The 25,358-nt window shown below is 47.7% G+C and overlaps 2 long non-coding RNA genes across 3 annotated transcripts; one reads left to right on the forward strand and one right to left on the reverse strand.

The window, feature by feature from the left end:
* Nucleotides 1-7,148: 7,148 nt before the first annotated feature.
* Nucleotides 7,149-20,482, reverse strand: LOC119826212. 2 transcript variants are annotated; one of them, XR_005287377.1, is made up of 6 exons: nt 20,345-20,482; nt 19,802-20,051; nt 19,447-19,604; nt 19,175-19,332; nt 18,259-18,452; nt 7,149-7,572 (listed from the first exon to the last, which is right to left on the reverse strand). It is a non-coding gene; the product is annotated as an uncharacterized LOC119826212 (long non-coding RNA). The 2 variants fall into 2 exon arrangements; XR_005287376.1 differs by having other exon boundaries at nt 19,802-20,472.
* On the forward strand, nt 19,545-22,263 carry LOC119826207. Its single transcript, XR_005287371.2, has 3 exons — nt 19,545-19,777; nt 20,443-20,543; nt 22,010-22,263. It is a non-coding gene; the product is annotated as an uncharacterized LOC119826207 (long non-coding RNA).
* The last annotated feature ends 3,095 nt before the right edge of the window (nt 22,264-25,358 follow it).

A 25,358-nucleotide genomic window follows, 5' to 3' on the forward strand; every position in this document is an offset into this window, starting at 1 on the left:
TCACATGCTTAATCCCATTTCTTGATGGGGTTTGTTTTATTTATTTTTTCTGAAAGTGGGTTTCTTTGTGTAGCCCGGTTATTCTAGAACTCATTCTGTAGACCAGGCTGGTCTGGAACTCAGAGATCTGCCTACCTCTACCTCCTAAACTCTGGAATTAAAAGTGTGTGCCACCACTCTTCAGCTCCATGATGTTTCTTTTTTCAAAGATAGCACTGGGAAGCAAGCTCTTTAAAATTATTTATTTAACTAATATGTGTATCTGTGTGGGTGCATGCATGCCATTACATGCATGCGGGAATCAGATTATTTTTTTCCTTTCCACCTCTGGTTCCAGGATCAAACTCAGGTCATCAAACTTGGCAGCAAGTGCTTTACCTGCTGAGCCATCTCACCTGCTCAGAGCCAGGGCCAGATTTTTTAAGTCTTCTGTTTTGTATTCGTTGAATGCTACAGATTAACGGGACAGGAAGCAGCACTGGGGAGCTTGTTATCTACACAGGTCTCAGATGGAACGAGGTGACCTCATCCAAGGAGCAGGAGGGGATCTTCCAAGGTGGCAGGAGGACTGAGGTTACTGACCTGGTGTAGGAGGGCCTCTCTCTCCACTGCTAACCTGGATTTATGCATTTGAGAGCTGGTGACACCCCCCCAGGGGCAATCCCACTGCCCCTGCTCTGACCACGTGCCTGAGCAGGAACACAAACAACCCTTACATCCCTAGAATAAGTGCCAGCTGTCATTTCCCATGTGTTGGTGCATTTCTTTTTCACAGGGGTATATTACCTTTATTTTGCACATAAGAAAACTGAGGCATAAAGATCTTAAGGAAGTAGCCCAAGAGCGTGTAGTTAGTGGGATCTAGACCCTATGAGCCCAGCATGGCAAGTTGAGTGTTCATATAATTGGCCACTCTTCTGAGGGCCTGTGTGGCAAGAGACACTCATGTTAATGAAGTGGGCATAAAACATGAAGTTCCAGCATACACAAAAGCAACCATGGTAAGAACACCAGAGGTGCTGGGTAGTGTTGGCACGTGGCTTTGATCCCAGCACTCTCTGTGAGTTCAAGGCCAACCTAATCTACAAGAGCTAGTTTCCATGACAGGTTCCAAAGCTACAGAGAAACCCTGACTCGAAAAAAATGAAAAAAAAAAAAAAAAAAAAAAAACACCAGAGGCATTTGCTGAGCCTTAGTCTTAGTTGGTTTATCAACACTGTGATAGTGTTGGTACTACTGATATCATTGAGAAGAGCACCCACCATCCATCCATCTGTGACAGTTTGTCAACTTGACACAACCCAGAATCTCCTGGGGAAAAGAATCTCATGAGGGATTGTCTCCATGGGGTTGACCTGTGGGCGTGTCTGTGGTAGGCTTGCTTAAGTTAAATGATGTGGGAAGATCCAGCCCACTGTGGGAGGCACCATTCCCTAAGCAGGGGTCCCAAACTATATAAGCATGGAGAACTAGAGCTGAATACAAGCAGGTGAGCAGCGTGCACGCATTTCTTCTTTCCCTGCTCTTGATCGTAGATGGGATATGGCTAGTTATCTGAAGTGCCTGCCTTCGCTTCCCCATAATGATGAACTAGAACCTGGGACCACAACCTGAAATAGACCCCTTTAGCTCTGAATTGCTGTTTGTCAGGGTATTTTATCACAGCAACAGAAATGAAACTAGGACATGTCCAGGCAACCATCCACCCACCTACCCATCCATCCATCCACCTATCCATCATCCATATATCCATTTTCATCTATTATCTATCCATTTCTCCATCCATCTACCCACCTGCCACTTCTGGTGCTCACACAGAATGGTTCCTTCTGAACTATGGTCCAGATTCCCAGAAAAACCTGCTCTTCCTTGGCCCAAGTTTGTTAAAAAAAAAAAAAAAAAAAAGGACCTTCTGTTGGCCACTCATTGTAGGTGGCCTGAGTCAAAGTCCCTGGTGTACCTGTGAGCATGTCCTTCTCCATCCAAGCTCTTTCTAGGCTAACTATCCTCCCATTTCTGAGGTCCTCAGAGGAGACGTGTACAAGCCTGGTGAAGTCAGTCTGCAGAAAGAGAGAGCTGAAGATGGCGCATCCAGCTTTAAAGGCTGCCTAGTGCATGCACACAGGGGATTGGTATAGCTACGTCATACACAGATGACGGAGCTCACGCATGTGTACAAAGGCTTACATAGCTGTGTCATACGTAGGTGATACAACTATGCCACACGTAGGTCACGCAGGGCCTTTTAAGGTCCCCGGGGCGGCTAGGTATTTTGCCTGAGCACTTGTTCACACATGCGTGGCTGAGGAACCCGGAAGTGTCAGCCACGCTGTGTGGCTAGAATCATAACACTTAGGCTTTGGGCCAGGGCCAGAAATACGGCCTGAAGAGACTATCACCCCAGCAGCATCAGGGCTCCCATCACCCGGGCTCAGTGTCCCAGTGTCTGCCCAGGAAACTTGCCCTTACTCCCTGGGCAGCCTGGCCCTGATCAGGAGCATCCCACAGTGTGATTTCCGGCCAGCTTCATCTCATGACTGCGACACCATGGAACACCATCCTCCACTCCACTCCTGACCCTGACATCACTTCAAGGCCGCTTCCCTCCTGACCTTCCTGCTCGCTGAGAGCGGTCATTCCCACACAGCCCTTACTCTCCTTTCCTCCCTATCTCCTCTGTCCCTCCCACTCTCCGGAAAGGAAGCCAGGATCCGCGATTGATTAATAGCCTAGCTTCCACTGATAATTCCTCACCCAGGGCCCACAGCGCAAAGCTTTGAGTAAACATAGTGATTTGCTTTAAATAAACATCCTCCTCACACAGTGAGGCTGAACCCTCAGGCCGTCTGACCCAGAGACCAGTTTCACCTCTGTGTCCTGCTCCACGGCATGAGTGTGGGTAGAAACAGCCTGAGAGTCAGAATCCTCCATTCTTTCTGTCTCGCTGTGGCCGCCCTGTACCCCCTTTTCTGCCCGTAGAAGCTTCACTCTGACCTTGCCTGCCACCTATTACATCTCCTCAGTCCTCAGGACTCCTTTACACGGTCCCCACCCCCACCTCCAGCCCCCAGCCAAGGGCAGATCAGACCGGCCTCATGCTCCCCACTTTTGTCCTCTGCCCTCTGGTTGCCTCCATCCTTACTTCAACCCCATTATTTATTTGAACCCTCTTTCCTACCCTGACTCTTGTGTCTTCAGTTTGACAGCATCTCTCCCCTTCTGTGCCTGCCTCAGATGTGGAGTGGAGGCTTGGGAATCTGCAGCGGCACCATGTAGGAATCCATGCAGCCAATGTAGGGACATGGCTATTGAGTCATAGTACTGAAGAACAAGGTGACCCTGTGCTGTGACCCTGTGAGGGACCCTGAAGTCACACTGTCGTCCTGTGGCCTTGTGTTGATCCCATCACATCAGAAGCGGCATGGTAATTCACAAGGCAGGGTATTTTGAAACCTCTCTCTCTCTCTCTCTCTCTCTCTCTCTCTCTCTCTCTCTCTCTCTCTCTCTCTCTCTTCTCCTCTCTCTTTCTCTCTCTCTTCCCTCCATTTCCTCTCTCAGAGCAGAACTACTTTGAGAGCCTTGCTGGGTCTCAAAGATGAAGGACAAAGATGAAGGACAGGTTAGCGATCTGCAGAGCAGATAAACAGATTTACCAGGATGAACACAAACCTTAGGAGTGTGGGGGATGGGGACAGCTTCCCCAGCTCTACTCTGCTCTGAGATCAGCAAGCTCCCCTGGCAGTGGATGGAAAAGTCCCCAGCTGTTGTTCTCCAGACCCTACTTCCTGCATGGTATGTGCAGTCAGTGAGACCCAAGGAGTCACCCCACGGTACAGCGTTAGTGCAGGGGTCCTGGCTTTGAGAGATTCCAGCTCCAGAGGCAGAGACAAACCAGACAAGGACAGTGGCACCTCTGCACACATGGGTAGAGCCTGGTGGTGGTGATGGGGGGGGGCTAAGCTCAATCTTGGTTCAGTGTGCTGCCTTGGAGCATCTTGCAACCTTAAAAAGGACTGGAGATGGCTGACATTTCTACTTTACAGGGTTGGGACTCTGCTGTGGAGGCTGCTTCCAGGCCATCCAGACCCAAAATAATCACACAGAAACTGTATTATTTGTAGTCCAGGCAAGAGAAATTTCTTGACCAAATGGCTAACAAACTCCATAAGGAGCCTCTTGGATGCACATCTTCCTCTTGAAGTAGATTGGTGCTGCCAGGAGCAGATGTGTCTCATTGCCATGAAAAGTCCTAATTTCTTAAAACACTTTAATGCCATATTCTGTTAGTCTTTGAAAGGTTTGATGAATACTTAGCCATCTGAAATATATATCTGTACATCTAGAAAACCTAACATGACTACAAGCTTGACTGTTATAGACAACTATTTATTAACATGTATTTTTAATTATACATTCCATTTTTAAATGAGCTGCACAAACACAATACCTTAATCAAGAGTAGAAATATACATATAACAAAACTGACCTAAATTTGTATCAATAAACCAAGATCTTTACCAATGCAAAGTATTTTATCTCTGTATCCATCCCCCTTTAAATGTACACAAACATTTATAAGGAATATTTGGAAATCTGGGCGTAGTTCTTTCCAAACTGCTTTTTGTTGAGTGAGTAAAGTATTTTTGGGGTTTGCAGAGACCTTTTTTTTTGGGGGGGGGGTCTTGGTCCATCAAACCATTTTAGTCTGAAAGGAATCCATAGGTTCTCATCCTCTGTAGAAACAAAAGCAAACCTCTTTTCCAAAACAACATATCCTTAGACCCAAATTTTGAAGTAAAGATACCTTTACTGTATGTATGTTGGTTTAACCTAGTAGGCCATACAGTAAAATGTCTCTCTGTTCTTAGCTCCTTCACAGTCAAAAAATTCAAAGAAACCACAATAGTATACATAATAATACACAGATTCTCTGTGTAGTTTTCGTTTTTATGTGGCTTACTTTTCTTTACTCCTTTAATCTATCATTGTCTGTACTCTGTCTCTTTAAAGATTTTTTTTTACCATTTACTTCTTTTTATAACTGTCTATATTCTTTTTCTCCTATCTCTTAAGCCTATGTACATTTATCAACACTGTGATCCATTTAGAGATTTTTTTAAATTTGAATCTATCTTTATTGTATATCTATAATAATTTTCTGACCAGAAGTGCTTTAAAATGCAAAGCATCTTGGTCACAGCAGCCCTGGATGCTGGCTCCGCCTCTCTCAGGATTTCAATATGGCAGAGGTAGTTCACTGTCTGCTCTGGGACTGCTGGGTGGGAGCCCATCTCATCACCTCAGCTCTGGGTAGCACCACACAGCCTATAAACCCTTTTTATCTGAGTAAAAGCTAAATCTGCCATGCAGCGCACTGTGTGGCCTGTAAATATCTCTGTGTATGGTGGCGGGAATCCGCCATGCTCTCCTGCCTGTAAAGCAGAAGAGCCCTAACCTTGGGCTTCTGTGTGACCTTTGGTAGCAACACAGACCCCAGCTGCAGTAGGACCACGGACACACACATGATCCTCAGTAGCAGCCTGGGTCTGGATGTCAACACGGCCCCAGTGGTGGTGAAAACCACCCAGATCAGCCTGACCCCAGAGGGGCTTTAGTCTTAAAAAACAAAAAGAAAAAAAGCACACACACACTTGTAGTTGCCAGAGCTGAAGAATTCGCGTTCCATCTAGAGGCTTCCTCCCCAGGTTAATCACTGACTCCTGATGGAATCTGGCAATCTGGTTCAGGTGGTTCCTTCTCTTTAAGAGATGTCTGCAGAGGCATGAAAGCCCAGGCCCTGTGTGCAGCTAGTTCATCAACGTGACACAAGCTAGAGTCATCTGGAAGAGGGAACCTTAGATTGGCCTGAGGGGGGCATTTTCTTGATTGGTGACAGCTGCGGGAGGGCCCGCTGTGGGTGGTGCCACCCCAGGACTGGTGGTGCTATAAGAAAGCAGACTGAGCATGCCATGAGGAACAAGCCAGTCAACTGCACTGTCCTGTGGCCTCTGCTTCAGTTCCTGCTTGAGTTCTTGCCCTGATTTCCCTCAGTGATGGCGTGGGATCAGGACATGTGAGATGAAATAAATTTGCTCCACAAGGTGCTGCTGGTCATGGTGTTTATCACTGAACTAGCAACCCTAACTGAGGCACCCTGCCCTCACTCAGTGCTACTCTACCTCCACAAGGTTATTTTTTTGTATCTTTTGTAGATTTATGTATTTTTTTTTCTTTGCATTAAGATACAACTAATAGAAAACACCTGCTCCTTTGGTCCCCAGTTCGGTGTTTCAGCGTGTTTGCAACCTTGCGCAGCCATTGACTCTAGCTGCTTCCAGAGCAGGTTTTTCAGCCCCTAAGCAAACCCAAGACCATTAAGCAGTGACTCCTTTTCCTTCACCTGTAGACACTAGCCAGCACTCATCTGTTTTCCTAGGATTCGCCTATTCTGGGCATTTTTATATAAATGGAATCGTGCGAAGTATGGCCTTGTGAGTTTGACTTTGTAACCTTTAGCATCGTGTGTGTGTGTGTGTGTGTGTGTATAAAACATTTAGCAGTAGTTCTTTTAAATTTTAAAGTGTAACAGTATTATTATTATGAGATTAAACTACTTTAAAAGATAACCTAGCTATCACAATAGAAGAACAACCACCGCTTTCTGGGACGTGGCTGAGTGGTCAGGCACTCGCTCAGCTCATGCAAGGCTCTAGTTCTAGCCCCAGCACTGCAGGAAGAAAAAAGAGGAAGAAAAATAGTAAGTTCTTATTGAATAACAAGTTACTCTTTTTAAAGTAATTATTTATTTTTTAACATACCAATCCCAGGTCTCCCTTCCCCCTTTCCCACTCCACCTCCCAACTGTTCCTTAGAGAGGTTAAGGCCTCCCCAGGGAAGCCAACTATGACTGTTTCATCCCCTTACTGAGTCAGGACCAAAGTCCTTCCCTTCCCTGCCCCATGTCTAGGCTGAGCAAGGTGTTTTTCCATAAAGAATTGGCTCTACAAAGTCAGTTCATGCCTTAGAGTTAGATCCTGGTCCCACTGCCAGTGGCCACACCAGTGCCACCTGTATTCAGGGGGCCTAGTTCCGTTTATGCAGGTTTCCCAGTTGTCTGTCTGGAGTCAGTTATCATCTACAAATTCAGGTCAGCTGATTAACAAGTTTCTCTTCATTTATTTAGCAGGTGTTAATTTGTAGACAAATTAAACATCAAACTTAAGTTTACACATCCATTTCCCACCGTTTTACTTTTTATTTACTTATTTATTTTTATAAAGGTAACAACCAGTTTCATCGTATTTTTCTCTGTCCGTAGAGTTAGTGAGATTGTGAACAAGCAGTGTGCCATCGAACTCCATGGAAACTGCACCTAATTTTGGGCCCAGCATCTCGCTTGTTCATGTCTGGTTCTCTGGGCATCTGTCAGCACTATGCTTCCCCATGCATTTCTGCGTTCATTGTTCCCTAGATCCTACAGGCAGGGTGTACAGAAGACAGGACGTGGACAAGTCAATGTTCTTCTCAATGTTTGGAAGGATCTGCATTTCCAGGAATGACTTTGAGGTCCCCCTGTTTATCAGAGGAATCAGAAAACAGTTATCAGTATAGTTACCAGCTTCATTGAATACCCTGGGATCAACTATTTATGCATTTGTTGTTGTCTGTCTGTTGCCACAGTGTCTCAAGCAGCTCAGGCTGGCTGAACCTCTGATCTTCCCTCCTCTAAAACCCGTGTTGGGAAAGCAGTCTACAGATTCAATGCAATGCCCACCAAAATCCCAGCGTAATTCTTCACAGACCTTGAAATAACGGTAGTCAACTTCATATGGAAAAGCAAGAAACCCAAGATACCCAAAACAATCCCAGACAATAAAGGAACTTCTGGAGGCATCATCATCCCTGACTTCGAACTCCACTATAGATCTACAGTACTGAAAACAGAATGGCATTGGCGTAAAAACAGACAGGAGGACCAATGAAACCGAATCAAAGACCCGGATGTTAATCCACACACCTTCCAACATGTGATTTTTGACAAAGAAGCAAAAAATATCAAACGGAAAAAAGAAAGTATATTTAATGAGCAGTGCTGGCATAACTGGATATCAACATGTAGAAGAATGAAAATAGATCCATATCTATCACCATGCACAAAACTCAGGTCCAAATGGATCAATGGCCTCAACATAAAGCCAGCCACACTGAACCTTATAAAAGAGAAAGTGGGAAGTACACTTGAGTGCATTGGCACAGGAGACCACTTCCTAAATAAAACCCCAGTAGCACAGACACTGAGAGAACAATTAATAAATGGGACCTCCTGAAACTGAAAACCTTCTGTAAAGCAAAGGACACGGTCAACAAGACAAAACAACAGCCTACAGAATGGGAAAAGATCTTTACTAACCCCACATCAGACAGAGGTCTGATCTCCAAAATATACAAAGAACTCAGGAAATTGGTCATCAAAAGAACAAATAATCTAATAAAAAAAATGGAGTACAGACCTAAACAGAGAACTCTCAACAGAGGAATCTAAAATGGGCAAACAACACTTAAGGAAATGTTCAACATCTTTAGTCATCAGAGAAATGCAAATCAAAACAACTCTGAGATTCCATCTTACACCTATAAGAATGGCCAAGATCAAAAACACTGATGGCAACTTATGCTGGAGAGGATGTGGGGAAAAGGGAACATTGCTGGTGGGAATGCAAGCTGGTACAACCCCTTTGGATGTCAGTGTGGAGATTTCTCAGAAAATTAGGAAATAACCTTCCTCAAGACCCAGTAATACCACTTTTGGGTATATACCCAAAGGATGCTCAATTGTGCCACAAGGACATGTGCTCAACTATGTTCATAGCAGCTTTGTTTGTCATAGCCAGAACCTGGAAACAACCTAAATGCCCCTCCACCGAAGAATGGATAAGGAAAATATGGTACATTTACACAATGAAGTACTACACAGCAGAAAAAAATAACGACATCTTGAATTTTGCAGGCAAATGGATGGAGCTAGAAAACATCATTTTGAGTGAGGTAACTCAGACACAGAAAGACAATTATCACATGTACTCAGTCATAAGTGGTTTTTAAACATAAAACAAAGAAAACCAGCCCACAAACCACAATCCCAGAGAACCTGGACAACAATGAGGACCCTAAGCGAGACATACATAGATCTAATCTACATGGGAAATAGAAAAAGACAAGATCTCCTGAGTAAATTGGGACCATGGGGACCTTGGGAGAGGATTGAAGGGGAGGGGAGAGGCGGGGAGGAGAGCAGAGAAAAATGTAGAGCTCAATAATAATAATTAATAATAATAATAATAATAATAATAATAACTTCCCAATTGAAAAAAAATGTTTCAACATGTGCCACCACGCTGTATTTAAAATAAAGGTGTGTGTGTGTGTGTGTGTTTGTGTAACTTACAGAGCGTGGGTGAGAGGTTATAGAGAGGAACATGGCAACCACAGAGTGGCCACACTGGAAGGTCTGTCTGTAAGCAGCAGGAATGATGACTCCCCATTGACCTGTGCAGCGAGGTGGAGCCTCTTCCTTCTCCCCATCTAGATCTTCCAGCACTTTCCAGAGTCCCCAGGACCATGAGAAATTCGAGGAGAATTGCATATAGTTGATTGGGTTGGGGGCTGGGTACTCAGGTGAGGGTCTCTGCCCCCTCCTTCAACACAGCTGCGAGGATCTTCGAGGATCTTCGACAGGCAAGCCTGGCCAAACTTCTGCAATGGTGGCAGTTTGGCCCAGAGGCCAGTCCTGTACAGCCATCCTGAGCACCTGCTGACCCAGAGCTGGGGTGACAGGGACAACTGCCACTGGGCTTCCTGTGGGTGCCGGGAATACAAATGTTTGCAGCAGGCACGTTACCGGCAAAGCTTTCCCCTAGCCTTTTAAATGGAGCATCTTAAATTAAAGATTTCAGAAAAAAATCCTCATGGGTAAATCTGTTGATATTCCTAGTTCTGTTTAGTCTCAGTACTTATGTAAATAAATTAAAAGTGTAAAAAAGAGCCTAGTGCAGTTTACATGCATTCAGTGTCTAAATTGAATAAATAGCGATTTTAAAGGATTATACCTCATTTTTTCCATCAAAAAGAAAACACAATGCATTTGAATGTAAAGTCTTAAATCTTGTTTCTTTTCAGAGCCCTAATTCACTTGTAACTTTCTTTTCCTATTTTTTCAAACTTTCATTTTAAAAGGTACCACTCACAGCTGCTTCGTTTCTATGGCCACCAGCGTGTGTGAGAATTCCAGCGTCCCCACCTTTCCCAGCGTCTGTCAGTATCTGTCGTTGCTTCACCGGTGGGCTTGAATGTCACTGTGGTCCGGTTCAGATCTGTTCCATTGCCTGCCTCGTTTTACATACTTACTGACCATTTGTGTATCTTTGGAGAAATGTATATTTGAATTTCAGCCACTTCTAAGTTCGGGGTGTTTTTTTTTTTTATTGCACAGTTGTCTGTGTACGTGTTCCCCACACATACTATTTTACTGTTCAGTGATCCATTTTTGTAAGTCTGAGTTCCCTGTGCTACACTTTGGCCAAATGTGGGCAGAGCCCAGGTCTTACTAAACGCCCTCCTCTTTGGCCGGGCGCGCTGCCTGTGATGGCGCCTTGGCAAATGAGGGGGCTGGATACTGGGCTTTTGATGTTATCCTTGTGTTTTCCTCCGAGGCCTTTTTAAGCGCCCACGTTTCCCCATTACCTCTGTGTGGAGGCCCATTGTGCCTCTAAGGGGACTTTCCAATGAAATGGAGCCTGAGCCAAAAAGTTTGAATTCTAGAATATTCTGGAATCCCTCCCTTTCCCCTTCCCCAAGCACTCAGACTCCCCTCTCCTCTTCTCGGTGGGGCTGGGAGGGGCAGGGGCGTGGTTACTACATAGCAATGGTTGCTTTCAAGCCAAGGTGAACACAGCTCAGGAAGGGTTGGTGTCCATCTGCTTCTGGAGAAAGGCCAGATACTTTAACTTGTTTCTGCAGAAGCTGCCAAAAATATTGGTGTCCTCGCAGTACACGGCCACCACCTTGCGCGCAGCACTCTTGTTTGGCTTTGGTGGCTGTCAGGTGACCCAGAACACAGAGCTGGAATCTGCCCCTTTGCCACCTTCCCCAGTCATCATGACCTTCAAACATTCTTTTGTGTTCATACCTGGAATTGCTGGACCACACAGTAATTTCTATTTCATTCCTTTTCTTCCTTTCTTCCTTAAAGAAAAATACTATCATCTATATAGAGGTAGTCATTTTTTTCTCCCGCCAACGGTGCCCAGGGCATCCTACCAGCTCGTACTACCTTTTTTTTTTAAAGGGTAGCTTCTCTGATGGGTGTGAAGCATCTCATTGTGGGTTTGATTTGCATTTCTCCTGTGAGCCATGCATTGAGTTCATGCTTATTGGCCATCTTTATGACTTGTAGAGAAAAACATCAAGTCATTGCTTATGTTTGAGTTGGCTTGTTTTGGTTTCCATTGCTGATGGTGGTGGCGGCTGGTAGGAGTTCTTTGTATATCCTGGATATTAGTCCTTTATCAGATACACAACTTGTAAAGATTTTCTCTACTCTATGTGTGGCTTTGTTACTCCATGTATCACCTTTTAATGTACAAATTTGACATTTTAATGAAATATAGTTTATCTAATGGGATGACTTAAATATTGAAAAATAAAGCCTAAGAAAGATAGCGAAAGAAAAGAACAGCAACAAAGATGAATTCTGTGTTTGTCCCCTTGCGCTGATGAAACATCCTTTGCTCTGGGGAAGCCCCGCCCATGAAAGGGAGTAGCTGGGAACTAGAAACCACGAGAGCTATTTCGAGTCGCAGTAAGAAACCTACCGATACCAGCGCCCGGGTGTGGGTGTCCGGGGAACGGGGGCGGCACTGTGGCGCTGGGGTTTCCCTGAGATCTGTGAGGTGAGTGGGCTCAAAGGCAGGAAGTTCGCTATTGGGAAAGCCGTGGGTGCAGCCACCTGCCTCTCGGGGGCCTCCTTTGCCGTAGGTCTGCTTCCAGCCCCCAGAACAGGTTCCAAAGAACGGCTGCCTGGCTGCCCTTTGCTCCCTGTAAATCTTTCACCGCCTTTATTTTGTTTCATGAGATTATTTTTTCTTCCTGATTCTAAAAATAACTATGCTGATATCCAACTGACCAAAGTATGAGAAGAAAACATCAGCCATCAGTCCACCCCCGGGGTAGCAGTAGCAACAATGATCATTTATTAAACATGATTGTGTCAGAAACTGGGCTTCGTGTTTGCCTAGAGAACCAGCCACCCACAGCCCTCCATATCTGTGCCCAGCGACAACTCTGAGCTCTTTAGGGAAGGACTGGTAAAGAGCAGCTGGGCTCAGTTCAGATCTGTCTGATTTCAAAGCTCATTTCTACTCCGACCTCTATTCTGCAACTGTTAATCTCAGCAACAGTGAGACATACTATCTATGGGTTTGTTTTCTCATAAAATGATCTCATGGGTGCAAAAACCACAAGTTTTTGTTTTGTTTTTGCTTGTTTTTTTGAAACAGAGTTTCTCTGTGTGTAGTCCTGGCTGTCCTGGAACTTGCTCCATAGACCTGGCTGGCCTCAAACTCACAGAGACACGCCTGCCTCTGCCTCCAGAGTGCTGAGATTAGAGGTGTGTGTCACCACTGCCAGCTGCTACTGCCATGGTTTTAACCCATGCTGATGTGTTGGCACCTGCCTCACCCTGCCTGCCAGCCACCTTGGGTAGTCCTTCCACTTCCCAAACTTGTCTCAAGAGGGCTGCTCAGCCAAGTTTGGGGTTTTCAGTGCTTTCTAATGGCCAATAATAAAATGACAAGGGTTTTGTTCATAGCAACCCCCCTTTCCCATCATCTTCTAAAAAGGAATGACAAACAGCTTCCCTAGGGACTGCTAAGAGGCTACCCACTGCTGTACCACACTCCCATCTTCATCTCCAGACAACCCATCTACGCCTGCCTCAGTTCAGAACTAGTGTCCCTACTTGTTAGTCACCCCAGACTTGAGCTGAGAGGGCACTGAGATAGTTAACCTCAGTTGCCAACTTGGTGAGATCTGGGGTCACATGAGAGATACACGTCTGGGCACACATGTGGCATGTGGGAGGGCATCTTGGTTAGGTCACCTGAGATGGGAAGGCCTGCCCATTGTGGGTGGTGCCGCTCCCTGGGCTTGAACCATAAAAAGGGTAGAAAGGGAGCTGAGCACAGGCGTTTGTGGCTCTCTGCTTCCTGACTGCAGGTGTGACCTGCTGCTCCAAGCTCCTGTCGCTCTGACTTCCACACTTGAATGGAGTGCACCCTGCACCATGAGCAGACAAACCCTCCCTTCCTTAAACTGCTTTCCTTGAGTTGCTATCTCAGCAACAGGCAGGAACTGGGGTAGATACCTTGCCTCCAAGGCTAGGGATGAGATCCCATTTGTTCCCTTCCTACATAAATAGCACAGGTTCTGTATTAAAAGGTAAACTAAGATCCCTCCGCAACCCCCCGGCTCATGACCACTAATACTTGTGTTTTGTGACACTTATGCATGTATGTGTTTAAAAAATGAAACCATACCATGAGTGCCATTTTCTTACTTGCTTCTTTCCCTTAGCAAAGCTACTGGTTTCACTGCAGCCACTCGCTCTGTCACCTTGGCCAAATTAAACTCTCTGTGCCTCAGTTTCCTCTCACAGACAGTGGGGACGCTGTGAAGTTAAAGTGATTGGTGTGTGAAACACCCACACCTGAGCCTGCTACTTGTGCTTGCTATTTGGTTCTTATTTTTTATTCTTATTCATTCTCTTCGCTGTTTTTCTATCGCTGTGAAGAGACAGCATGACCAAGGCAACTTATCAAAGAAAGCATTTAATTGGGGCTTCGCTTACAGTTTCAGAGAGTGGATCCATTATCATCATAGCTGGGAGCACAGCAGGAAGCAAGCAATCACAGCACTGGAGCAGTGGCTAAGAGCTCACATCTGGTCCTAAAGTTCTTGGCAGAAAGAGAGAGAAAATGACTGCACCTGGCATGGACTCTTGAATTCTCAAAGCCCACCGGCAGTGACACACCTCCTCCAACGAGGCCACACCTCCTAATCCTTCCTTCAATAGTTCCACTAAGCATTCAAACCGCGAGCCTGTGGGAGCATTCTTATTCAAATCACCTCCCTCGTCATTCTTTCTGTTTTATCTTCATTTTGTTTTTAGATAGATAGGGTCTCAAACTGTAGTCCAGGCTAGCTTAGAACTCACGAACTACCCCAAGCTAGCCTTGAACTCAAAGCAAGCCTCCTGCCTCAGCCTCTTGAGTATTAGGTTACTGGTTTGAGCCAGCATAGCCAGCTCTAAACACTCTCTATCCCCAGACTCTAGCCATACACACCAGCGGCTCTGGTTCTCAGCCAAGTAATTTGTCCCGGAGTCATATGTGGGGACAGTTTTGGTTGTCCAGCAGGTAGGGAAGATGCTTAGGCTGCTAAGTATCCTACAAGGAACAGGCACAGCCCACAAACCCCCACAAACCCCACTGCTGAGACAGAGTGAACCTAGTGATTCTGTATTTCCTTAGCCAGCTCCCTGTGACATATCTTCTTTTTGTGGGGAGGGGGTGGCTCAAGACAGGGTTTCTCTGTATAATCTGGAACTTGCTGTATAGACTAGGCTGGCCTCACACTCACAAAGATCCACCTGCCTCTGCCTCCCGAATGCTGATATTTAAGGCGTGCGCCACCACCGCCCAGTTTGTCGGATTGAGAGTACACTATTCTGCACTGTGAGAGACACACCAGTGGAGATCTTAGGCAAGAACCAGACATGGCCCTGAACGGAGATCTGACAGCGCAGCGTGCATAGCAGACCAAGGTGCCGGGCAGAGAGGACTAGAATATGCACATGGCTGTCCCTATGTCAGCCCGGACAGTGGAGCAGGAAGGAGTCTAAGATTTGTGACCTTCAAGACATCTCCCACCTCCTGTGACCTTTTAGCAACTATAAACAAGGCTCCATTGTGTCACTGGTGGTAAAGTTCTCAGTTAAGGAGCCTGTGTGTTTGCCAGGGAGGAGACTTACTGTCATGCTGGCCCATAGATGTCTGGGTGAGATTAAAGGGTCCTTTATGTCACCCCTCTTCGGTGATCAGAGAGACAGTGGTAGTCTTTTCCAGTTTTGTCTCCAGACCATGAACTGAAAAAACCCTTGAGATTGACTGCTGACCTAAAAACACATTTTAATGACTGGCTTTGTTTACAAAAGGGAGCCGGGTTATCATGGAGAGTGGAGAGGGGTTTTCCATCCAGTTCCAGAGAGCATGTTCTTGCTGGTGAAGGAGGCACTTGTTGCTGGCAAGGGTGGGGAGTGGGGTTGTGCTACTCAGATGCCCCCACCATTGTTAACTACTTGCTGCATGCCTTCTGCAGGACATTGACCCTGCCTATGACATGGGATAGAGTGAGTGGCTGCAATGAAACCAGTAGCTTTGCTAAGGGAAGAAGCTGCTCTCCTGCAGCAGGCACTGAGACAAAGTAAGGAGGGAAAATAAGTAACAGACTCTAGATGTGGAAGTGAATCAGAAAGCCGTCTCCCACCCCACGAGCTCTGCAGCTAGTCAGAGCACAGATCTATCTACAGACCCGGAAACCCCTGAAGCCCAGCAAACCTGGGAGGCTCAGCCTGGCTCAGCTGCTGCAGGGGTCTGACTTGCCTTCCAGTCAAGTGTTCTGACTCTTGCTGTTAGATAGGCCTGCAGTCTTTTCTGTGGCTTCTATCCTGACTCTCTGCAGGACAAGCAGAGCCTTTGCTCTTTCCTCCATGACTGTCCGCAGTGAAACGGGAGGCTGTGCTGTGCTGTCTCAGCTCACTATGTGCTGGGGGGCTCAGATCTCCTAACAACATCCACACTGTGGTCCAGCATCCAAACGATAGACTCTCCCTGAATCTTACTAATGATTTTTCCCAAGAGGCAGGCAGTCTATGCCAGGGCTCTGGCAGTGAGCTGCTGAGGTGCCAGCCTCAGCGTAGAGTTTCCAGGTGTCTGTGAGCCTGGCAGAGTTTCCTGCCTTCTCTTTTAAACAGTGGAGATAGTAGCATCCTTGAGGTGTGCTAAGATCTGCTTCACAGTACTTGGCACGAAAGCAAGGAATGAATGTTGCTACTATTTCACAAGCCCCTGGAAAGTTAGCCTGAGTTCATCCACAGAGTACTGAGAGGAAATTGATTTTCTCAGTTTCCCTCAATGGAACGTGAGAGGAGAAAGGCATTTGGCATCGCTTTGTCCAGAAGCACAGCGATAGTGATGGGCAGGCAGCCTTGTTTGCAAAGCTGGACTCTGTGTGCTAAGAAGTGTGGCTGGGATCCCCGTAAGTCACAGCAGCAGTGGCTGAGGATGAAGTGGCGGAGCACAGCGAAACATTTGAAGATCTGAGGCGAGCGGTCACACACTTATGTCAGTGGAGCAGATCTAGAAGTCCAGTACAGGTGGCCAAGCCTCTCTCTGCTCGCCTTGTCATGGCTTTGGCATCCCGGTTGAGAGTATAAACTCCTCCACTTCCCTAGGCTGAGAAGACATACAGCCCTGCCTCAGCTGTGGGCAGCATGAGCCATGTCTCAGGCCTCTGACAGGGAGCCCCTCATTCTCCTCTTCGTCCCTGCACCCACCCCTGCCTCACTTCCTCCCAGACTCCAAGGCTCTGAAACACTTGGCGCTATTATTCTAACACTCCCCAGATTATAACAAGAGCACTGAGGAATCCTCAGACGCTCCGCTCCTCCGAGGTGATGTCCTAACTGTAGGGACACATCTGTGCTGAAAGCTGCTGTCTGGGAGTGGAGGGCAGAAATGTGACCAGTGATTTTATCTCTCAAAAAAAAAAAAAAGAAAAAGAAAAAGTGGCAGGTGCAACCCAGGGGTTTTGTGCTGCTTCCAAGAAGCTGGCAGCTTCTTCAGCTCTGAGAAGACAATGGACTTGTGGAAGGAGCTCACAGGGGCAAACAGACTCCCCCAGGTGGTGCTATTACCCATGATGAACTGGGAATTAACTAAAGGACAGCCTGAGTTCTGAGACAGGAAATCCCACCCTTAGGGTAGATAATAAGTGAGGCAATGGCCGGACTGTGGAAGGACTCAATTTGCCCATCTGTTTATTGGGCACACATTTGACACCCTGCCATCACGTTCCTGGGAGCGCTTCCTCTTCCCACCTCTGCTGTCTCGGCATACACATGGGTCTCACCACCAGCGCAATCCTTCCACGGCTCACATAAACACCACCATCAGATTACCACACTGTGCCAAAACAGACCCCTGGGTGGGGCTGGGGGGTGCAGCTCAGTGGGTAGAGCATTTGCCTAGCATGCAGGAAGCCCTAGATTTGAGCCCGACCACTAAGTAAACTGGGCAGGGTGATTATACACTTTGGAAGTGACGTCAGAAGTTCAAGGTCATCCTCAGCTACACAGCAAGTTCAACAAAACCTGGGCTGAACTACACAGCAAGTTCAACAAAACCTGGGCTGAACGAGACCGTTTCAGAAACAACAAACTGAAACAACCCCCCAGACTCTTGGAGATAGCTCTTCCCTTTCGCAAACCCCATAATGGACACAGACATATGAACGCACACAGATCAGTCCCACAGACGGCAGAAGAGTGGGTTCACAGACATGAGGGTTGCTCCTGACTTGCTCTCTCTTCCCCGCACAGCCTCCAGCTCTCTCTGCACTCCCAGTTCATTCTCAGCGGCTTCACATGGACCAGCCTAGGTATTCACACTCAGGCCCAGATCCTTCTGGAATGAGATGTTCTGACCCTCCCTGGCATCACCCACCCACCAACCCTGTACTGGCACAGGCTGCAGAAGCCTCAGGCTGCAGAAGCCTCAGAGAACAGGGTGGCCAGCTCATGTGGATGCGCCAGCATCCTGGAACCTCGTTAGTCCTCCTAAAACCCAGAGGTCAGTTACTCTCTGGGGAACTCATTTTGGCCCCCTGAGTCCCAGGAACACCCATCTATCAGCAGTGCACGCCCCCAGGCAGAAGTTTGCTGAGGTCCCCTGAGCAGGCACCCTGACGCCCTGGATGCTGTACTCAGCCGCTGGTCACCACCTCCTCTCTCATCCAGTTTTCTGCGGGAAGAGGATGGTGCTTAGGCCCTAAGGTAATGAATGGGTCCAGAGCTCTCAGCACAGAGCCCGAAGGCTGCGCAGAAAAACCAAGACAGCCAGAGCCTAGATTTCAGAAAACACTTACCCGTGCCTGCTCTCAAGGAAGGACCCCCTGTCTGAAAGACTGTCCCTCGCCAGCTGCTCCACCTTAGGGCTCCAGTGTGGGGGGGTTGACTTTAGCCATCGTGGGCCTTGTCAGACACCCCTCACCCCTGCCCACATCATTCAGTCCCATTCTTCTGATCTTACAAGAGTTGGGAAGCACTGGTCTGGGTCCGTCTGTGAAGGGGAGGACAAAGTCGGGAGCTCAGGAGATGTGGGCAGGAGGGATTCTCTCTGTCTGCAGCTCATCCCTTTCTCTCTGAGAGGACTCTGCCTGGAAGCTGCAGTGGTGACCAACATGGATCCCAGCTCCAGGCTTCCATTCTCAACTAAAGAAAGATATGCATGAAGCCAGCATCTGGAAGTGAGTCCCCTGTCATCTGGGCCAATTTAAGGACAGCTCAGCCCCTGTGCTGCGCCTGGAGCTAGAGATGGAGGAGGGGCACCATCCTCCTAGAGAAAGTAAGGCCCTCATGCTCATCAGAGGCCTGGAATGGACCCACAGCAGGAACGATGCCCCGGAAGCGCTTCAAAGTTGAACGAGTGAACAGATCTCTTGGGGTTCTTGTTATAATATATACTCAGTTTAATAATTCTTGGAGTCAGCTTTTAAAAAAATATACATTTGTTCATTTATTTGTTGGAGGTGGGGGGGGTGGCTGTGCATAAATGAGTGGAGGTCAAAGGGCAAATTCATCCACAGTCAGTTCTCTTCTTCTCTACCTTGTGGGTTCTGAAGGGATGGAACTCGGGGCATGGAATTAAACAGCAAGTGCCTTTACCCACTGGGCATCCCACCAGTCCCCAAGAATCAGAATGTTTCCACCTCTCCATGCTGACACTGCCCACTTGGAAACCACACCCAGGGCACCAAGCAAAGGTTTGACAACAGCTGATACCTCTTCCAGGTGTCTGTAGTGCTTGTGCAGGGAGGGCAAACTCAGCAACTGATGGGACCCAGTGTCCCAAAAGCCTTCCTGCACGCCAAGGCCAGCCGCTCCTCTTAGACGGCCCTCACTCCATTAGACGGCAGGCAGGACAACTGTTCTTCTCATTCCTGTTGTGCAGATGAGAAAATGGGGGCTCAAGTACCTTGTGTGGCTTTCCTGAGTCACCCAGCTGCTTTGAATGACAGTACAGGCGCAGACAGGACTACAACCCAGGTCCTCACCTGACCCTCTCCAGGCTTCTTTCTGGAAGCTTCTGAAGGTCTGCCCAGAGAGAAGAAAGAAGTATATCACCATGTATGGGCACACTTCCCCAGGGTCGGAAATTTCCAGGGTACAAAGTGGAAAGCTGCGTCATCAAGACCTCGTGACCTCCTGGGTGCTGTTTGAAAATCAAAGTCACAAAGGCCAAAGGTCATCTAACGCTCTACCTCCCACTGCTGCTGGGGCTGTTTTTAGCCTCTGTCTCTCGTTGGTTCACTCCTTCATGACCTCCCAGAGGCTGTTCAAGGTTACCCTCTCACCCAGGGTGGGGCCGTCACACCAGAACTGCAAGTAAGATAATGCGGGAACCGGTACCTCCTCAAGGGCTGGGCGCGACAGTTTGTCGTTTCCAGGAGGACTCCTTGGGGAAGGCATATGTGTATGACCTAAATGTGCTCCTGGCTTCTGGAGGCAGAACCCCACTTGCGATGGGTTAAATTAATTCATGGGCTGAAGTCCTAGTCCGCGCACCTCAGAATTCAGTCTTGCGTGGAAACCGGGTCTTTGCAGATGTGGTTGGGTGAGATGAAGAGAACAGGGCACTCATCCACTACGCCTGGCATCTCTGTAAAGAAAAACACAGGGGCACACACTCTGAGAACAGAGTGAAGACGGTGGCAGAGCAAGTACCTCATGGTTATGTTTCAACAGCAGAAATGAGCACACACAACCAGATGCTGGTCGGCCAGCAGAAGCAAGACAGCAGTGCACAATAGTCTCCCTCAGTGCCTCAGAGGGAGCCAGCCCTGGTGCCACCTTGCCCTCAGTCTCCCGACCTCCAGAGCTCTGAGACCATTCATGTCTGTTGTTCAACTCTTCCAGTCTTGTTTGCCCTTTAGGCAAACTTGCTTGGCTCACCCTTCATTTTGAAAGTCCTGCTGGACCAAGGGAGACTCTCACAGTTTGACACTTAATTCTTCCTCTAATTGTGCTGTTATGGTGATTGCGGTTTTCAGGTGCCTTGAGGGCTAGGCTATGCCTCTTGTTTTCTTTAGTCTGAGGAACCCAGACCTATTTACTAAGACAACAAACCTGCATTGGCCTGACCAAACTTCCGGTAAGTATTGATTAATGGCACACGTGGATTGATTTATTGCTGCACACCTACCAGAAGTACCCCGAGAGTACTCCAGGCAGCAGAACCCCTACCTTACACTGAAGTAATTGTACCTCAGAGCCAGCCCAGGAGAGCAGAGTTTCTAGAACTTTCCAGGAAATAAAAGTTCAGAAATTGGGTGAAGAAAGGTTTCCATCCATAGGTGAGGGAGGTTCTGAGTTATGAACAGTATGGGTTCAGTATGTAGTTCAGAAGGTAAGATTTGGGCCTTAGAAGCCCCCTCTTCTCCCCGTCTTTCTCTCTGGCCCAGATGACAGTTTCTGACTTGTTTACAAGTTGTGCCCTGAGAGTGGCTGTGCAGCCTGGGGAGGGTAATGAATCATCAGCTTCTCCGTGGGAAGCATCACAAAGGCCAGCCCAGCCCAGCCACTCCTAATGCATGGACCCCACCCTTGAGTACACACATCAGCTGGGCAGTCACACTGCCACTGAGCCTGGCCCAGGAAGAGGCCCTCTGAGATGACGTCCTGTGGGCACACGGAGCCTCGACCACTCCTACTTTGGCACCACGCTCCCCTCTTCCCATCAGTTCTCTGACTACAGTGTTCAGCATGCGGAGTCCGGGGCAGCAGTTGTCACCGACGGCAGTTCTGAGGTTCACACCCTAGAATCCTCACTGCTCCTCACTAGTACCCCGCCCCGGATCTGGGTCTCCCAGGCTGGCCCCAAACTCACTGTATAGCTGAGACTGACCTTAACCTTCTGGCCTTCCTCCCTCTGCTCACTGGGTGCTGGAACACAGCATGGGACATTGTGCACAGTAATGCAGTTCTGGGGACAAGTCTGGGACCCTGTGCATGCTAGGCAAGCATTCTGCCAGCTGAGCTGCAACGCCAATGCTCCACCTGCCCTCTTTTCCCATGCAGAACCAGATCTAGGTCTCCACCTGAGTCTGGCACTGCCTGCTGTGGCCTTTGCAAAGTTATTTTACCCTCTTTGGACCTCAAATTCCTTAGCTGTAAAAGAAGGCCAGCCATAAATACATACCCCGTCCTGTTGTGATGAAGTTTAAATGACACGGTTTACGTTGCCATGCTTGGCATAGTGAGCAGCTCTCTCAGCGCACATACCGTTGTTCTGTGACGGCAAGTGATGAACGTCCTGGGCTTGTATAGCGTGGCAGAGCGCTGATTCAGAAACCAGGATGCACATTCCAATCTATTGCAAAGCTAGGAGATATGACATCAGTTTTACCTGCTTTACTGAAATCTCACAGCCTGTGACTTTTTGCTGAGGAATTTGCACTGATACAAGGCAACTCATTCATCCTCCAAATATGTTCTGAGCACCTGCTAAGGAGGTGACGTGTTCTTGGCAGTTCTCAGAGCAGAACTGGAGGACGCGAAGGAGAAGAGTGACTGGCTGGCGCCCAAACTCAGGAAGTTTCCTTTTATGCTTTCCCCTAGGTCATGGCGGATTCTTCACCCACCTCTACAGATTGGCCTTAGCGTTGCCTCAGGAAATGGCCAAGGAGCTGAGGCAGGAGAGGTCTGTGCCAGGGTTTGGACCAGCCTTGGAGCTGGGATCCCAACTTTTTTTTTGGAAAGCCAATTATTCCCATGGAAACTCAGTTTCCTTTGTTAAATAATGTAATTCCTAGGTCAGACTTTCTAGGCTTTCAGCTCTGTAACTGCCTCTTAGTAAATGTTTTCTTCATTCATTCGTTTGTTCATTCATCTATTCACTCATTCATTCATCTATCCATTCATTCATTCATTCTCCACATACTCTCCTAACCACCCAGCGTTGTTGAGACTACTCTTTTGGAAGCTGTAGCAGGAGTTGAGGGGAATAAGGGAACATGAGAAATGCTGCCTCCAGGACCCCAGAATCCAACAGTGGAGAAACCTTAGTTTTCCTCACACCCTTCCATGTGCTGATGTGAATCCGGCAATCAGAGGCCGTGGGACTAGTTCCCAGCAGGGGCTGACCTGTTCTCAATCCAACCCAAAGGACAAGTGGCTCCTAGCATCCAGGCAACATGTAGCCTAGCCTCTGGGCAGGTGCTCAGGGTAGACATCCCCCCCTCTCTTGGACCACAGCCAATGGGAACCCAGCCCTTTTTACCTGAGCTCACCACCCTGTGTGTCCTGTCTCTCAGTAGGTTTAGGTTCTCAAAGAGGGCTGGGTGGGCTCCCCAGGGCAAACTCTCAGTTCAGACAGGAAGTAGGTGGGAGAGCTCCCAGCCATATCCCACCCTTTCCTTTGAAACAGCAGAGCTCTATAGCAGTCTCCCCCGGAGATCTCCGCTTACTGCTTTTTGGACAAGTGGCAACTCCTAGCTGCAAGGAAGCCTGGGGGGAAAAAAGAGAGAAGTATCTCATAACTGGCTTAGGTCAAAGGTCAGAAAACTTTTTTCCTGGAGATGGCTAAAATGTAAATATATTGTCTTCCACTGGATACATTGAGCGTGACATACATGTAGCAACTGCTCACCTCTGCCTCTGTGGGTTGGCAACAGCCATGTGTAAGCATGTGCTGCTGTGCTCTGGTGAAAGTGTTACATGCTTGCACACGCGCGAATGTCTGGTAGCTTCCACGTGTGAATACTAACTTTCTTCAAAAATTTAAAGTAATGTTAAAAATCTGTTTCCAGGAGCTAGAGAGTGGTTTCTTGGTTAAGAGCCGTGCCTCTCTTCTGGAAGACCTGAGTTTTATTCCCAGCACCCATCTGGTGGTCTACAAGCATCTGTAACTCCAGTGCCAGGGGATCTGATGTCCTCCACAGGGCACTGAACACTCACGATGCACATATGTACGTCTGGGCAAAACACTCATATGCATTTAAAAAGAAAATCTAAATATTTTGAAAATCTGTTTTCAGGGTCTGAGGCAGAGCTGGGTGGCTAAGCATGTTGCTCTAGCGTGCACAAGGACTTGAGTTCCACCCACGGTATCACATAAACTGGTGTGATGGCACAGCGTGCAATACTCAGCCACACAGGAATTTGAGGCCAACCTGGATTTAAAAAGGGACTGGTTTTTGAGTGGGGAGGGGCGCACAAAAGGAACACTGGGCTGTGGATGAGCGGATCTGCCTTTATGTCATGACTTGGGACTTAAATTCTTGCCAACTTCTGTCGTTCATCCTTAAGCGAGACTCTCCCTTCATAGCTCAGGCTTGCCTAGAGTCCTTCTCTTCTCTCACACCATCCATTGCATAGCTGGCCTGCCACAACTCCCAAATACACCAGCACTCTAGCGGGAGAGCCAGGCATCCCCACCCACACAACATTCCAGAAACACATCGCTCCCCATTCCCGAGAAGAACCCCCAAATTTCCCTGTGCATCCTGTTCACCTTGTCCCTTTCAATCTGGGTAATTAAACTCAGCACCTCGAAGGTGATTAAAAATTAATTTGACATTCAACAGGCCCGGAAATGAAGTTCAGGAGGAAGCATACATGGAGAGCTCGGCTAGAGGTAATTAGAAAATCGTCCTGGTGGGCAAGAAGAGTAACCAGGTCATTACCACAGCCTGGGAGAGGACAGTAGAGAAGGAGAGGGCAGTAGAGAAGCGAAAGGTGACTGCTGAGGTTACAGAGTAACTGCTCGCTTACTGTGTGTGGCTGTTGCTAATATTGTATGACAAAAGCTGGCGGTTGACAATAAGGAGTTGTCCCGGACTAGGGAGAATTCACAGGTGCGGCTTTGCCCCCAAGCCTGTGTGCCTCCCCCACTCTGCACGCCATGTGGTTCTGGTCTGCCCCACCCCCACCCCAGCAGCCTCTGCTTCTTCTTCTTTCCCACCTCATCAGCCTTCCCACGTGCACAGATCTCCCCTGCCCTCTTTGGAACCTGGGGCCATCCCAGCAGTCCCTCACCTTTTGCCCCGTGTCCAGCGTAGCCTGTGGTTCGTAGCCACTGGCCTCCAAGGATGGTTCCCCGTGTAGCCCCCCACCCTGTTCTGGGTGTTCTTTCATGTTCCTTGTCTCCCAGGCAACAGTCCTACTGCTTGAGATGCCAGCCTGGAAGCTGATATTCCAGGATGCTGCAAAAGGGCACTTCCTTTTCCCATCTCGGAAGCCACCAGGGGCCTTCACACCTCCAACACCATCCAACTTTCCCATCTGGTGTCTTTGAACACTGTGAGCAGCAGGAAATATCTAGTTAACCCTTGAGAACTGGAACATTTTTTTGGTGGCGCTTAGGAGCCTATTGGGAAAACTGTTCTACTCAAGGAGATCCCTGCACCCACTGCAAACCGCTTTGAATGAGATGATGTAACTCCCAGGTCTTTCTATGGCCTCCTAGAAGTCTAGGCTGTCTTTAGCTGAGTGTGGCTACTGCATTTAAATATAAATAGAATAAAACGAGAATCTCAGTTCCTAGGCTATATATGTGACCAGTGGTAACTGTACTAGGGAATGCAGATAAAACACATCTTCCTTCCAGAAAGTTCTCCTGGATGGTGCTCTCTTAGAGAATAAGTTTTTTTTTTCTTTTTTCTTTTTTTTTTCCCCTGAGGAACAATTTTATTTTTTGAAAGAATTAAAGCTTAAAAATCCTTTGCCAGGACTTTATAAAGAATATTGATGTAACTCCAAATGCAGCATCTACTTTGCAGAGAAGAAATACATTCTGGGCTGCGGTGGACCAGGCTTTCTCTTTTGGGCCACCAACCAGCTCCCAAATCATGACACAGACTTATTAGTTTTGAATGCTCAGCTGTTTCAGGCTAACTCTTGTAATTTAAATAAACTGTTTCTCTTTATTTACCCTTTGCCTCGGGGCTTATTACCTTCCTTCTGTAAA

Source organism: Arvicola amphibius, chromosome 1 (genome assembly GCF_903992535.2).
Source record: "Arvicola amphibius chromosome 1, mArvAmp1.2, whole genome shotgun sequence".
Taxonomy (NCBI): domain Eukaryota; kingdom Metazoa; phylum Chordata; class Mammalia; order Rodentia; family Cricetidae; genus Arvicola; species Arvicola amphibius.